We start from the raw sequence: 16,577 nt of genomic DNA, 5'->3' as shown, positions 1-16,577 counted from the left end.
CTGCACCAATTGTACCCTTTGGAATTCTTTCGAGGGAAAAGGCAGAGACAACCATTCACTGGTGCAGAAGTGCAACCATATTGTTATATCTCAAAAATTAGCAGTGGTGTAGGTCCCTTGGGTATCTCCCAGACAGGCAACCCCACTTCACCTTCCTCCTTGCAACCACCCAGCAAGTAGAAGCACTTGCAAATGTGCAATTAAGAGATAACGTCAGCGAGATAGAACATAATTGCTGGGTAATGGTGTCTTGCCTCTCTACAACCACCACGCCAAAGCAGCGACATTTATTTCCCAAGCGGAAGATGCAGCTTTGCCCCTGTGATAACACAATCTGACAGCTCCCTCCACGGCAGGCTGGGTCAGTGCCTGACGTGCCCCAGAGTGTCTCCTTTTGGCTGTGGGCTGCTGCAGCAGTTGTTCATCGCTGAGCAGTTTGCATTCCTCTTGGCTTAGAGCACACGGATGTGCCCAAGCTGCTGAAACTCGATTCAGCCCCTGGCTCTGTCACCAGCCTCCCACTTCCCCTTGTGCAGGGGAACAGCCAGGAATGGCTATGGCACGAGCAGATCTGAGGCTGGACGGGGAAAGCTGCACTTTTTATTCATCCAACAGGTCAAGAAGCTTTGTTATCCATCTGACTTTGGTCAATTCTGCTCTGCGTGGGACAGGGAGGACAATGTACCTATATTAGAGATACAAAGAATCACCATTCTTGATGTGACCCCTTTGGGCAGTGTCAGAAGGAAAAGAAAGAATGGATTGGCCAGTGGGAGAAAACCATCTGTTTGCTCCTAAGCCTGAATAGATGTTCCCTGGGCGAGCAGCTGTGCCAGTGCAAGACAATGGCCTTCCTCCCTTCCCTGGTGTTACCAGTCCCTCCCCAAGGTCACAGAGTAGATGGGTCTGCTGAGCACTCACGTGCTTTGTGTGAGACCTCCCAGCTGTGGCAAAGGCTCTGGCTCTGTCTGAAGCTGCTCAAGGAGGTCACAGGACCCCATCAGCAGCTGGAGGGGTGGGGTGGAGAATTCCAGGTGGCAGGCCATGGAACTGGGGGAATCACAGCCAAACCCAGGAAATACCTGTCTGCCAATCCCTGGGGATTGGAAGGAATGTACCTGCCTGGGGTGGATAGGCAGTTTGGAAGAAGGTTCTTGTTGTTCAGGTAGACACTTGGCCAAAATCCAAGGGTGTCAGTAGGCGACTTTCACAAGAATAAGACATGCAGCAAAAATCCCCCTGTGGTTTTCTGTGCTAGCTATTATCCCCTGCTGGAATGGGATAGATCTTATCTTTTAAGGAAACTATCAAAAATTTTCTTTCTGAGAACATCTCCCCCCCACAATATTGCCTAATTGCTGCACAAAGCTAAAAATAAATGCTGTGCTTCCCACTGAACTCCTTGCTCACAGGAGACAGGAGCAGGGGCTCTCTGGGAAGCTCCTCCACATTGAAGAAAAGCAGAATGTGCAGACAAGACCTGTTGACTGGCAAAGCAAACCCTCCCCTGGCTGTTTTCTATATCCACAGCATGACTTTTCCATGCTTACTTCACTCTGCTCTCCTTTGTAGGATGTGCCAGAGTTCCCTTCACTACCCTGCTGTGGCTGCTTCTGTGTTTCTCCATCAAGAAGATTGGAGAGCCAACTGCTCATCTTCACCTCTGCCTGCAAGCAGGGATTGGGATCCATGTGCTTCACCCAGCCCTGCTGGGATTTCCTCCCTAGGGATCCCACAATGCTTTCACTGCCTTCTACAAAACTCCTGGATTCCCCAAGTGTCCAGGGGCAAAGCCTGGCCAGAATTTATGTGGTGCTCCTGTTGCTTTGCAGTTTTAGGGCTAAGGTAGGTGAGAAGAACACCAAATGCTGTTAAAAGTGCTTATCCCAGCTCTAGGTCCTGTGCCTGCTTCTGCCAGAGAAAAGACCTGCAGCCTTACAGCAGTGGCAGCCTGGGAGCTGTCAGGAGCACTGCAGGTCAGAAGGTGGAAAGCAGAGGGGTGAACATGTGGAAGATTGTTCTCTGTGCCAAAATGCCTCATCCTGAGGCCCATGAGCTTCATTGCTCCTGTTTGCAATGGCCCCTCTGCTCAGTCCTTCAGCACTGGTCCAGTCAGAACGACATGGAAGAGTTTGGCTTCCAACACAACACTTTACATGGCCTGGCTTTCCAAACTGCCCCCTGCTCTTCATCCCAACCCCTGCAGGCTGACAGGTGTGGGCTTGGTGGAGTTTTAGTGTTCAAAAGGCCACAGGAACTGCAAGGAGGGTCCGAGGTGTGCAGACCCAAAGCAGGCTGTGGACTTCTAGCTCTTCAGCCCCCAGGAGATGTTTGTTTTAAAAGTATCCTGCTCAGTCCATGGAACAGTACTGGAGGGACACAGGGAGAGGAAAAAATTCCCTTTTTCCCTTGCAGGTTAAAGAAACTGATGTCTGAGTAGTTCAGTAGTAATTTTGAAAGTTTATTTTAAGGAGAATGTAAAAGGGAGTTAGATCTCTTGCTTCATGCACAGATCTGTGGTTTCACAGGATCACCAGGTACTCAAGGCCTATCAGGAAATGCCCAAACTGCATTTTGGTTGCCTAAATGAACCATCATTTGCTCAAGCTGAAAAAAAAAGGCTCTGGAGTTTGATTACCAAATGGTGGGGATTTCTAGAAGAATTTCCTGCAGTTCCTGTGTTGTACCTGCCAGCCCTGTGCACACATTTGAGATGCCCTCAGGCATGTCAGACAGGACCAGATGTCTGCCTTTAAGCAGCAGAATTACACCCTGGATCTCCCATGGAAGCTCAGACTTGTAGCTTGTAGGTAGGCAGCCACGTGCATTTGGATATTTTTGTTCCTGTTCTACTACACAGGAAATAACTTGTTCTCATTTTATGGGCTGTGTTGAAATGTGTGGCAAAGGAAGGAAAAGGAAATCCCTGGCAACCTGAAGGCCTTCCTGAACTCAGACAAGTCATGTACAGCTATCTGGTTTTATCCTGAATGAGAAACTAATTCTAGTGAAGTTAGCAGGAACTTTGTGTGAGAGTTAAAAGGAAGGCTTTCAGCTTCCCAAGAAAACCCACTCACTAAAACTCCCTAGAAATTCAAATACCAGATTGATAAGGTCAGGAAAAAGCAACCTTGGCTGCTTATTCAAAAGCTAATCACTGATCTTTTGTGCTGGTTGTGTGTGGTATCTGCATCTTGATAAAAAATAATCCTGTCATCGGCTTCTGCTGAGAGAGGGTGAAGGGAGGAGTTAGCAAGAAATCTGTTGCCCTTCTCCCAGCAAGGGATTCTGGCGTGTCTTACGAGCATCGTCGATTTTCATTGACTTCAACATGCTTCAGATCAAGGGGAAAATCCGGAGGAAGGAGAACGCATCGAGCTGAAAGATGATGAGAGTCCCAGGAATTGTGACAGTGAAAAGTGTGGCCTCATTTTCACTGGAAAGATAACAGAGGAAAAAAAGGTGCCATGCCAAACTCTGCAGTGTTTTATGCTGATCAAGTTTTTAAAAATAAAAAGCAGAATTTCCCTGTTTGGATGTGCTGCCTGTCATTATTTTCTAGAACACAGGGTTAAGGTGCATGTTTTCCTTCTAGCTCAGCCCTGACCAGCACTTTAAGTCCAGGGATTTTCTGGGAAATGCAGAGTCTGACTCAGACTGTGAAGTGTCAGGTCCAAAGCCCTTTGACACGGCTTCCACTGACTCCAGAAAAGTTTGTACAGGCTGGCTGCAACTCACAGCAACAAATGCTGGACAACTGAAAATAAGTTGCTTGAATCTGAGCTAGTCCCCCCTGGGTTCCCTTTGCAGCCTGTGGAGAGGAGTCAGATGCTGCTGGAGAGCAGTTCCTCTGACCTATTTTAGTACAAGATGAGTCACTCCCTGAAAGAACCTGTTTTTCCCTGTGGACCTTACGGGGAGTCCAGGATGGCTAGCTCAGACTTGTGCCTGAACTCGAGACAATTCCTCCTCCACCTGTCTGTTTCTGTGGGGCTGTGCTTTGCTGCTTCTCCACTGCGTGGATCACATCATTGCAAGAGCAGATTCATCCTCACTGCCACCAGACTCACGTACCAGGGTTTGACTGATAACTATTCTGAGCACAGTGCGAGCGGCTGCCAGGGTCAGGCTGGTCTTCCAATACAGCTAAAACTGTCACATTTTGTGTGAACAGAGTTATTAATGGGATCTCAAAAGCGTTTCTATTCCAGAGGAAATCAGGGGAGATGTGGTGTCGTGGGGTGATCTCCCCATGTTGGAAGGACTTGCGGCTGAAAGTTGTTTTTAGGAAGCTAAAAACAAGTAACAGGCAAACTCATTATCTGCATGTACACAGCAAATGGTGTGAAAAGAGCTGGTCCTCCTCGGCTCTTCTGTGTGCTGGTTGATATCTGCTGTGGCTGCAGCCAATCTCATTTGTTCTAGTGCAAGTGAAAGCTGTATCTGGTCAGGGAATGGTAAAGAGAAGGTATGAGAGGGTCAGGGGACTCCCACAGTAGGGATGTGCAGGCAACTTCCTTTAGTACTCTTGTATCTAGTGTTAATTCTAGGAAATAAAAACCATTTGACACATCTGCTCTTAGTTACTTGCACAGGCCCAAATTTGCCAAATCAGTTGTCGAAAGCTAGACACTGAGGCTGTCAACATGCATCTCCTTCTGGATTCAGTTGTGATGATGGAGATGTTCCCAACCTGCTCTTTCTGCCCCCATCACCTTCCTTGCAGACCCTCTCACCTCAAATCTGCTGCTGGTTTGCTGTGGGGTGCAGGCTCCAGCCTGTTCAGCTCAGAAGAGCTCCTGAGCTGAGGTCAGCATGCTGTTTCTCTGGAAAAGGGCCTTTCCATGGCTCTGGCAGCTGGGGACGTGCTGGATGACGCACTGTGCTCCCTCAGGCTCTGTCACTTCAGCTGGTCTCCAGCTTTCCCCCCAACATGAGGCACTGCACATCAGACAGTGTGCATGGCCAGAGAATTCCCTTGTGCTGGGGTTGCTGAACCCTGGATTAGCTGCTCACCCTAAAGAGAAATATCTTCTCCAGTGCTGGTGATGCTGTGGCTCCTGGGATGGGTTTATTTAGATGTCAAGCAGTCAGAGCTGCTACAGCCCAGCAATTCCAGCTCTGGGTATGTGGCCACTGCAGGGAGTGATGCCACAGGGATCAAGGAGTACAAGCCTTTACAAAGAAGGTTCTCCAACATGCTCCCATCTTAGAGTCCCCCATGGGATGCTGTTGGGGCTACAGCAGGGCAAAATATTTCTTTCTTGGTTATGTGTGAGGTGCAGGAAAGAATGAGGCAGCTCAGCTGCAGGTAAAGCTCCAGCTCACACGTGGGCTGTACAATTTATTCATTTCAACTGACCACTGGCACAGACACAGCAGCTGGGTGAAAAACTTCCTTCCCATCACCCAAAGGTTCATCTTAGCCTCTTTCTGTCACTGCTGCATTCACCTGCCATTTTCTTCCTCTTTTCACCACTGTAAATAGCCACAAGGGGTAAAACAATGGACAGCCCAGCCCTGAGACAGCACTGGGGCCAGCAGGAGCCCAGAGCTGTGAATGGAGCACAACATAAAGCAGTTTCTGTCAGCTTCCAACTCCTAAGGTCAGTTATCAGCTGGAGATACAGTCAGAGCCCTTACAGGCTGAGTATACTCATGGCAGGGCTGAGTGATGCACACACCTGAATTTGAGCCTGACAAATTTTTGGAGGTCTCTCAAAAAGCCCAAAGTCCATGTAGAACAGCCTTTACCAGTTTTTAGATAAGCCTCAACTTGCCTGCCTGGATCACTCCACACCTCTAAAATATAAGTCTTTCCAATTGCTAATTAGCACAATCCTTGGCAACTCCACTACGCAGAAGCCACCAGCCCTCCCACACACTTGTATTTCTGTGACATTGGCATAAGGAGCAACTTATTTGACACCCATAAATTTACCTCATGGTAAAATCATGTGAGAGCACGGAGAAGCAATTGCCTGGCTCTTCAGGTACATTTTCCCCCAGGAAAATTAAAAATTGAAAGCAATTAAAAAAAATACTAAAACACCAACCACCTAGCTGTTAGGAAATAAAAAGTATGGTGATAGGGATAGGGTTGCTCTTTGATGAGGGGCTAATTGGTTTGTATAAGCTCCAGCATCACTGGAGGAAATCCGTGCAGTACATTTCTTGTTTGTCTCCTCCCTTCCAATTCCTATTCATGGTTTGACTGCAAATTGCAGCCATTTCCACAAACCTGCCACCTCTTCCTCAGAGTGTGTTAGCAAAAGAGGGAAATCAGATGCTCTGCACTTTCCCTCAGCAACTCTTAGCACATATTTTGGCTTTAATTGGGAACAAAATGCTTTCTAAGTAGCATCTGATGTCGCTGGTTATCTGCTCCCTGCTCGGGTTATGGCCCAGAGCATTTGGAATCATCAGCTGGATGCTGACATGAAGGTGACTTGCTTGAGACAGGGATTGAAACTTGGCTTAAACACTGCTTCAGGGAGCAAAAGTTTTGCTGGTGTTGCTTTTTCCACACCTTAATGATGCTGCCAGTTAATTGCAACAGGGCAGCGTGGGAAGGCTAGCATGGAGAAGGGTTTTGGGGGTAAAAAGGCTAAAAGTGGAGAAGACAAAGGGTTGCATTGGATAAAACAGGGAAATTGGCTTCCATGTCATGTTGCTCCCCAGAGCAAATGGGACAGGATGAAATGGAGGATTTTGAAGGAGAGGCATCTCATGCATCCAGGCTGCCAGAAAGGCCACACTGCAAGAGTTGGAAACCACCTGCAATTCCTCAGCCGGGGATTCCCACGGGAAGGGGCTGCCATAGGCGGGGGCTGTGCCAACACAGCAGGGTGACAAGCCTTGTCTCCTCCTGGCCAGCTGCAGGGAGGGGAAGGGAGCAGGTCTGGGATGCAGAGCAGCAAATTAAGGCTGTGACAGATGAGCTTTGGCAGGAAGAGCTGTGGCAGCTTCCATCTCTGCTGTCAGGAAAGCGACTGCCCCCACAGCTCAGCTGCCTGGGTTGGACCCAACCCACCCCCAGTTTGGGCACCAGGACCAGGACCAGGTGCACCCGGGGCTGAGGGGCAGAGGGGCAAGGAAAAACATCTATGAGCAGAGCTGACATGCCAAAACCTTTTATTTTAGGCTGACAGCTCTCCACGTTGCTGCTGTGATAACTTCACCCTGGTCATCTTCAAGCCAAGGTGAACCAAAGGTTGGAGTCAACAACTCCTGTACATCTTTTGGACCCCTTCTGCAGGAAAACTGGTATTTAAGTGAGTTTACTCCCTATTTATGTCTAATTTACATTACTTTTGCAGTGTCAAGTGGCTGTGGGAAAATGCCAGGTGCAGTAAAATTACACTTTTTGAAGTAAAGGGGGTAAATTTGGTCCAGCCTAATGCAACTCTCCTCCCAAAGGGAGAGAAAATAGGCATCTCTGCGTGCTGACAGCAGTCCATACACCTGTCAAGTGCACGTTGGTGCAGTGTTTCTCTCCGGTATTATTTCCTCCTAACTTTGCCACCCTGGCACCATCCACCCTTGTCCAATAGACTGCAACAGTTCTGCCTTTTTTTTGTCTGGGTGGAAGAATCAGCCCCTTCAGTGCATTGGTGTTCCCATCCCTGCTGTGATTAAACAGCGATAATAACAACCAAATTAATTTGTTAAACAGATTTCACACACACTAATGCATCAGGGACAGAGTGTTTATACATCCCTGTGACTTCTAGGTGCTTTCAGTCTCCAGCTGCTGTCCCTGCCTCAGCCTGGGCAGAGCAGCAAAGTCCAAGCTCACGTTCCTGTTTATTTACAAAGTGATTTTGCAGCCAAACCACCACCCCCCATTCCATTTTTACAGGCTTTTTCCTTATTAAGGTATAAGTAGCTTATTCTCGCCTGTCCTATGCAAAGTCCAGATGGTAGCTGGAAAGGGCAGCCCCATCAGACACCCACCAGCTGTCGCCTGTAACCTCCATGCCAGCCATCCCCAAAACAGCCTTTTATTGCTTGTGACTCTTTAGCTTACACTAACACAATGTTGGGGTTTTTTGGTTGTTTTTTTTTTCCAGGAAGAACAATGAAGTCTTGATCTGAGTTTCAGGATTGCCACTGGTCTAAAGATGTTGGGCAGCCAGTGACTGTAGCTATAAGTAATTAAGGGATTATAACTATAGCTTTTTGCCTTCTCTATTTGTGGGATAGCACAGTACTTTTTGCTACCTTGTTTCCCCAGCTCTCACTAGTGAGTTACTCCTGTTAATCATTCAAGAAAGCGGGGAAAGAAAACTTTACAAAAAAGAAGCTGCGACTGCAAGAGCACAAGGACTACCGAGGGGAGTCATGGACTGATGCAGATTTTTTTCACATTTTCACATGTATTTACTTGTGCTTGTCTTCTTCTAAATTTTCTCCCTCTATCTCAAGTTTTCTATAATCACTCCAAAGAGAATAGTCACGGGTTCTGCTATCAGGCTAATAAAGTGCAGCGGAGTCAACAGACCTGTCTCTGTTGACTTTAAGCTTTGGGAAGTGCAACAGAGAGTAAAAACAAGTCCCTTATGACAATAACAAAGTTGCTGGGGTTAATGGGTGCTTTTGATGCCAGAGATCTTTTAGGATTCATGTAATTCAGAGGAACAAAACACTTCTTAAACTCCCAGCCGCGCGCTCTTTGATTCACTGTGATCCCCATAAATTTAAGGCAAAGCCAGATGAGCTTTTTAAACCAGAATGAATGTGGCCCATCTGAATCCTCACTGCGTGCAGGCAGGAGGGGGCTGCAAATGCATCAGGGGGTTTACAGCTGCCTCTGGTTTCTAAAATGTTATATCTTGGGGTCTCCTATGTCAGTGCTCATATCCCTCCACTCGGGGGGCAAAAGGAGCTGTTTCTTGTCCCTGCTTTTCCCTGGGCATCCACACAGGAGGCTGCCAGGCTGGGTGCTGGTTTTAGGCACCTGCCCCTCCTCATGCCCTCTGAAGCTTTGGAATTTAGCTCAAGGCAGTGGGTTTTTTGGCGACAGCAAGATAAGAATCACAGCGAGGGGCGAGACAGCACCAAGCCCCACACAGCTCCAGCCCAAGGCATCTGCTCCTCTCCTGCCAGGAGCCTCCACTGGAGCCAGAGGCAGGTCTGAGGGAGCCAGGCACCAGCCCTCATCACTCTTGCAGAGCAGCTTTATCAGGAGGGCTGTGTGATAAGGGAATTTATTAGCTAGCTGCCATGTTAAGTGGTCGGGAGTGAGTGGATGCACAAGACCTGAGTGGTCCTGGCAAAGAGAGATCAGTGTTATCCCAAAGAAGCACAAACCTGGGAGCCCTGGGGGATATTAATAGAAACTGTGTGAAATCTGCAGCGCTAGAAACCCTGCTGCTCTCTCGGAGTAATTAGCTGAATGTGAAGTGCTGTTTGCCTGAAAGCTGGAAATAGCAGTGCTGAGAGAAAGTGGAGACATCAGAGCATCCATCGAAGCAGGCACTGCTAACTGGTGTTCAGCAATTAAAACACTTTCTCTGGAAATGTCCGTGAGTTCTAACCACCCCACTGCTGAGAGATGCCCTCAATATCGCTGCCAAAAGTCTGCCTCTGGTCTGTTGGGACCTGCCTTCTCCATCCAGGTGCTTCACTCACTCAGGTGGTGGCAATAAAGCAGCCAAACTGGTTTGAAAGCCCTGCTTAATTCTGAAGGCTGTCACGTTGACTTTGTTTGGACAATAACCAGATAAAAATAGCATCCAGGTTTTTCTTCCTGACACCTCCAAAAGCTGCACAGAGGTCCTTTTAAATTGATCTGATGTGACTGGGAGTGATCAGTGGAGCTTGTGAGATGGTGACCCTAATTGATAGATTCCCCTCTCCCTGTGAGAATAAGATTCTAATTTGTCCCATGGTGGCACTGACAGTGTTGCAATATTGGTATCACAGAGAAAACCATGGTTTTTGTTGGTATCACAGAGAAAACCAATGGTTCTGAGGCCATTTTCTTTATCTGATTCCTGTCTCCACCCCCCAAAGAAGGATAGGGTCACCCTCACACTGGGCATAAGGCTCACAAAGACAGTTTGTTAAATTTAGGGGGGTTTCCATTCAACTGCAGAACATGGAAAGAGCTATTTCAGGGGTCAAGCTGCCATCTCAGGTCAGAGAGAGAGCACCAAGACAATCCCTGGGGCTGAGTCTCCTGCCAGCTGTATTTATGGCTGTGTGATAGGTTTGGATGTAGACACTGCTTTATGTCCCATTGCCTGGGGATTCCTAAACCAGCTGGGAGGCCTGGACAGAGCAGTTGATAAAGAAACCAAGAGCAGTGATAAAAGTTTGGCCACAGTGAGGTGGCACAGGGGATGAAGGTGTGGGAAGCAGCAGTCGCTGACTCACACTCATGCTCTGGGCAAGTGTCACACATCAACCCCACTCGAGATGTCCTCAGCAGGAGCACCACGAAAATGGCTTTTGGTCCTGCCCAGGGCACTGCCTGAGTGCCTCATTACCTGGACACTGAGCACCTGAAGGCCACAGGCAGCTGAAATTGCAGGTGGAGGAGTCAGCCTCCACAGCCATTCCTGCCAGCAGAATGAAATGTCACAGCACTTCTTACCAGGCAGATGTAAACAAGCTACATGAATGCAGACAGATTATCTTTTTTTTTTCTTTTTTTTTTCTCCAGACATACCTGGGGAGGTTTTGTTAGGCCACAGCCCCAAGCTGCTGCTGATCTGCTGAAGATATTTCCCTGCCATCAAACCAGCCCAAACTTTTTACTGAAACAGGACCTGGTTTTGTTATTCTCAATTCTCACCAAAGAAAAATCAAAATGAGGAAATAATACCTGTTTTTAAGGCCTGATTTCCAAGAATTTAGTGTGTTGTGTTGTGGCTTTCCTGCCTCACTTCTGATTAATTTTCCTTCCACTCTGCCTCAGTCTTCAAGACACTGAGCTGAGTTAAAGCCTGGGTGCCCCTTTGGGTCCTGGTGTTCCCAAAGTGCCACAGCCAGCCTGTGCTTTCTGCAGCCACAAAGCACCTGGTGACAGCTCAGCTGCTGGAGATCCACCTCAGCCTGAGCCCTTTTTGCATGCTCTGCCACTCCTCTGGGACCATGGTGAGAAGTGAGCCCATTGAGGAGGCCACTGAGAGCTGTGAACTTCACTTTAGGGGTTGATGAGGTCCAGAGGGGCTGGAGATGGAAACATCTTAGAAAATCTTCAGAGAAGTCACCTGCCCAGATGAAATGCATATTAATACCGTGTACCAGCCCACATCTCACCTTTTCTGAGCAAGTAACTTATCTTCATAGCACAGCCATCAATCTCCACCCCACTCCCTGATTCCTGGGCTAGAGGCTCAATTGGAGAAATCTGCTGTACCTGCAGAGGTCAACCCTGAAGCAACAGGGAATTCATTATTAAATTGTGATTTAATTATCAGAGCAGACATACCAGAGGCACCAGCTAGCTGAAAAGGCAGGAAGTGTTTCATTAAAGTGATTTTTTTTTTTCACATTTGTGGAGCTCCAGGAGAGGGTTGATTGAGTTTATTCCAAGGTAGATAAACAATGATTTGGAAAGCTCCTTCTCTCTGGTCATGGACTCATAATTAAGACTCTTCAGCTCCTGGAAGGGTCAGAAATAGGGCACAAATGCAGCAGCTGAGAGCTGGGCTGGAGGCAAAGTGTGTAAAGATGAATCATAGGATTATTAAGGTTGGAAAAGACCTGTAGGATCGTTGAGTCCAACTGTTGACCCAGCACCACCATGTTCACCACTAAACCATGTCCACAAGTGCCACATCCATGTCTTTTGAATACCTCCAGGGACAATGACTCCACCACTGCCCTGGGCAGCCTTTTCCAATGCCTGACACCCCTTTCAGTAAATAAATTTTCCTTAATATCCAATCTAAACCACACCTGGCACAAATTGAGGCCATTTCCTCTGGTCTTGTCGCTTGTTATCTGGGAGGAGGGACTGACTCCCACCTCTCCACAACCTTCTTTTAGTTGTAGTGAGCAATAATGTCTCTCCCGAGCTTCCAATTCTCCAGGCTAAACAATCTCAGCTTCTTCAACTGCCTCTTACCAGTATAACTGGGAGCTCTGAACTCCAAACAAGCCAAGAACTTTCTCAATCCCAGTTCAACAGTTTGTTGCTGTCTCTATCCACATCCTGCTCAAGCCCCAAACAACTCCCAGGTGGTGGGTGCTCACCCATCCTCCCTGTCTTTCCTTGCACCTTGTCTGAATTATTTTTCCTGCAGAATTTTAGGCAGGTAACAAGCAGCAAACTCTGCTTTGGGTATGGAGCTCTTTGCACTCTTCTCTTCTTGCCTACAGATTTTTGAGCCAAAAACCACAAGAGAAAAAAAAAAATACCTAAAAATGCTTCCACCTGGTATAAGGCTCACAAAAGAGCCTCATTAAACTTTGATGATTGCACATTCAAATGGAGCTCAGTTGGACAAAGAGGGAGCTGCTGCTGAGGACAAGCCAGTTTTTCAAGACTCAGCTCAAAGGGGCTGTTGGCTAAATGTGGGAAAGCTTGGCAAGGGATTTAGCTCCACCAAGGAGCCTGATCAGAGAGCCAACCTGACAAAGGGTTCTGGCACTTAGAGAAATCAAGGTCTCTCCAGCCACTTAAAAGGAAACTTGTGTAGAAGGAAGAACAAAGAGGCAGGATTTTTTTGTGTAACACAGGCATCCTTTGAATTGAGGAACCTGCACAGTGAAAAGAAAGCTTCCTTAGAGGAGGTGGAGCAGTGAGGGGTTTAGAAGAGAAACCCGGTGTAGGAGTAGAAAGATACAGGACATTTTTGGGGGTATATTAATAAAGTCAGCAGAGTGTAAGGAAAAACCCAGCTCAGGCAGGGAAGTGCTGCTGATCTTGTGTTGTTTTGCCTCTCCAGCTGTTTATTCCTTGTGCCACAGTGAAAAGTGACAGTGCTTTGAGCTCCTGCAAAGTACATGCACTTGGACAATCCTGCAGCAGGATGACCTCAGGAGAGAGGAACAACAAACCCAGTGTCCACAAGGGCTGACCAGCACATCTGCACCACAGAGCCACATTTCTGGGGCACAGCAGCAGGAAATCCATCCAGGCAGGATCTGGGGAGCTCCAGAAAACCAGGAGAAATGCAGCCTACTTAAATGAAGAGGTCAGGCCAGGGCACACCTGAGTCACCTGTTGATGGGTGGTTCAGTGGAGACTCTCACTGGAGCTGTGCCAGGTGATGATTTACAGGGAGATACAGCAGCAAAGCTTCCTCACCATGAGGAAAAGCTCTAGCACAGATGTATTTATGAAAAAAAAGAAGTCCTTTTCCTGTCATATTTATTCAATTTTGATAACTGGGACCACCAAAGCCTCTGCAAGTGTTTGTTTGCACCCCATCCCTGTGAACAGTGAATGTTCCTCTGAGGGTGGTTTATCAAACCTGATCAGCAGCACTGGCTGAAGCTTTCCTTTTAAATTTTCTTTTCAAGATTGGCTTTTCATTATGGGGATTTTAAATTAATTCTTTTTCTGCAAATAAACTCACTGTAATTTGGAAGCACTTGTTGCTGGAGAAAAGACCGACTCCAATCAAACCATGTCCATGGAGATGTATACAAATATGGATGTGCATATACACACAGAAAAGTGTTTACACTTTATAATACTTTTTGTATATGTACGCAGTTGTATTTCCCCATAACAACTGGGCATGTAGCTTTTCTCTGAAAAGGGGGAATTTTTCCATGGAAAATTTAGACAAAACCGAAACTCTTCTCAGTGACCACCATTTCCCTCAGGCCACCTGTTGGTTCCTGTCTGGTGTCACAATGTTTAACCAGAGCTCTCCTGCCCGGGAGGGTGGTGGCACACATGACCCTGCCACCTCCCCACCCTGGAGATGTCCCGTGCCTCGGGGAACCCCAAGACCGCAAAATCCCTCACACCAAAAAACCCCATGTGCTGCTGCGTGTCTGCAGGGCTGGTGCTCCCAGTTTAGGGCAATCCCCCTGGGAAGGTCCAAGACAGTGGGTTAAAGCCACTGAGGTTCTGCCTGTGGCTCCAGGAGGGTGAGGAGCTGTGCTCATTGAGCAGCCAAGTGGCTGGGGGTATTTTTGGGTTTAACAGGAATTTGGATTGGGAAACACCACAGTAAAAAAAAAACCAAAACATACCTTTGAAGATTTAACCCTGTCCAAAAATGATTGCTGAGGGGTGAGTGTTCAAATCCCTACCTGTCCTGGAGAGGAGAGGAGAGAAGAGAAGAGAAGAGAAGAGAAGAGAAGAGAAGAGAAGAGAAGAGAAGAGAAGAGAAGAGAAGAGATTTCATTTGGAAGGGACCCTGAATGATCATCTGGCCCAACTGCCTGACCAATTTGAGAGTGATCAAATTTAAAGCATTGTCCAAATGCCTCTCAAATACTGATAGGCCTGGGGTATGGACCACCTCTTCAGGAAGCCTGTTCCAGTGTTTGGCCACCCTTCCAGTAAAGAAATGCTTCCTAACGTCCTGTCCAAACCTCCCAGGCACAGCTTTGAACCATTCCCATGTGTCCTGCCACTGCATCCCAGGGAGAAGAGCTCACATGTCCCACTGCTTTGCTGTTTTATGGCAAGGAGGGAGGCAGCAAGCTGTGAACAAAAGAGTTGTGGAGGGGGGAAGGGAATATTTCCCTTTCTTGTGTCCTGCTGGCTTGCAGAGCTGCCCTCGGAGGAGCCCTGGCTTTCATTAGCGATCCCTGCTCGCCGTACGTGATCAGATACCGGCCGTGTGAGCGCCACAGCTCCGTCCCAGCCCCGGCTGGCTCCCAGCCACCTTCAGATGTTTGCTGTGAGGAGCAGCTGGGAAGCCTGGAAAGGCTTTATTCCATCGCACCAGGGTGGAGAGCAACCTGGAGGGCAGAGTCCCTGCGCCCCATTCACAGCACCAAACGCTGGGCAAGGTTAATGAGTGTCATGAAGGGACCTCGTTAATTTAAATTCCCATCCTTGGAGTTTAACACTGAACAATGCTGACTTCACACCTCCAATCGAAGGATGTGGGATTCAGAGTTTCAGTTCAGGCTGTCAGAGCATAGGGAATATTGCCACAGGGCTCTTTTCCCAGCCCTGTGCAGCTTGGGTTTGGATTTATTCCTATTTCCCTGCTCTTATTCCTGTAACACCCAGCAGACCCCTCCCTGGGGCTGCTCCACAATCTGTGGCTATGGGAAAGAACACAGGAAAAGGTGGGTTTGGGGAGTAGGAGATAAATGGATATCAGGAGGTCAGCTGGAGGAAGGAGAGGTCAGGGCTGAGAGAGCACGGATCAGATAACCGGTTAGGCAGGGTGAAAAAAAAAAGACAGGAAATTCACATTTGTTATGGGAGAAAGGGAGGAAGCAAGTAAAGGGGATGAAATGGGTGAGGATACAGTTAAGTTAACAGCCAGGGAAGATGCAAGGTGGAAGAAAGCAATTTTTTCTGTTCAAAAATATGCAGATGGGTTTGACTGCAATGTTTCACTGACTGAAAGCAATTTCAGGAAATTGTTCCCGAGTGAAAAAAAAATAAAATACGTTATTTTTTTTTAGCAGAAATATTTCACTTCTCTTTGAAGCTTCTCTCACATTAACAAATTATCTGAGCAATTTATAAAAATACTTAAGAGATCACTGTGGTCAGACAAAGTGCTTGCTTGGCCCAAAACACAGTTATTTCATTAAAATGCCGTTTCTGGTTACCCCACAGAAAATACGTTGATTTTTTCCAGCCTGGCCACCCCTCACCCCTATCAGTTATTTGTGCAGTTCTGCTTTTCAGCAAATTTACACAGCTGACAGCCAAGGATACAAGCCCAGCAGATGAGCATGAGAGGGAAGTCCTGCGAAGCAGGGAAGGTGATCATTAGAGTCTGACCAGATCTATTGCCTGCAAACATTAGCAGAGCACAGCTCCTCTCTGTTCCGTGGGCACGGAGAGGGAGGCTGCTCTGCTCTCTCTCTCGGTATCATTTTAATCCGAGGCACAGTCAGCTGGGTTGGAAAGAAAACAGCTTTCCGAGCTCTTTTCCAAGTCTCGGGTGTGTGAATAAACACTCCAGCTCGCAGAGGAAGCTGGTGACAGATGGAGCAAGAGCTCTCAGCTCTTCTGCTGTGCTGGCCTGGGCTCCAACAACAAAACCACGGTGACTTTTCCCATCAGCTAACCTGACTCACCCGTGCACCCTGCTCAGCCCTGGCCCACTGGAGCTGAGCCAGCAGCTGGGTCTCACCAAGGCTTTGCAGCCCCATCACTGCAGCTCAGTGCACACATCCCTCAGATGACTCCTCACAGCTCATGGGATCTGAAGCAGGTCAAGGAACTGTGGGAGAAGGAGGAAAAGTTGCTGGGGCTGAGCTGCTGTGGGTGCTCCTTGGCTGGAGTACCCTGCTGTGGCCATTGTGCATAGTCAGTGCTCTGAAGACAAAAGACACATAACTTGTTGCAACAACTTGAATTTGAAGGGTGATGCTCACATAGCTCTGATCAGCACACGTCCACAGTAATTACTGCATGGGTTGATAGAGGACAAGGGGAGATTCATATTAAATGTTAAGAGGATTTTTTT

The sequence above is a fragment of the Passer domesticus genome, chromosome 1, assembly GCF_036417665.1.
Source record: "Passer domesticus isolate bPasDom1 chromosome 1, bPasDom1.hap1, whole genome shotgun sequence".
Classification (NCBI taxonomy): Eukaryota; Metazoa; Chordata; class Aves; order Passeriformes; family Passeridae; genus Passer; species Passer domesticus.
The sequence above is the reverse complement of the archived record's forward strand: the minus strand, read 5'-3'. Positions refer to the sequence as shown.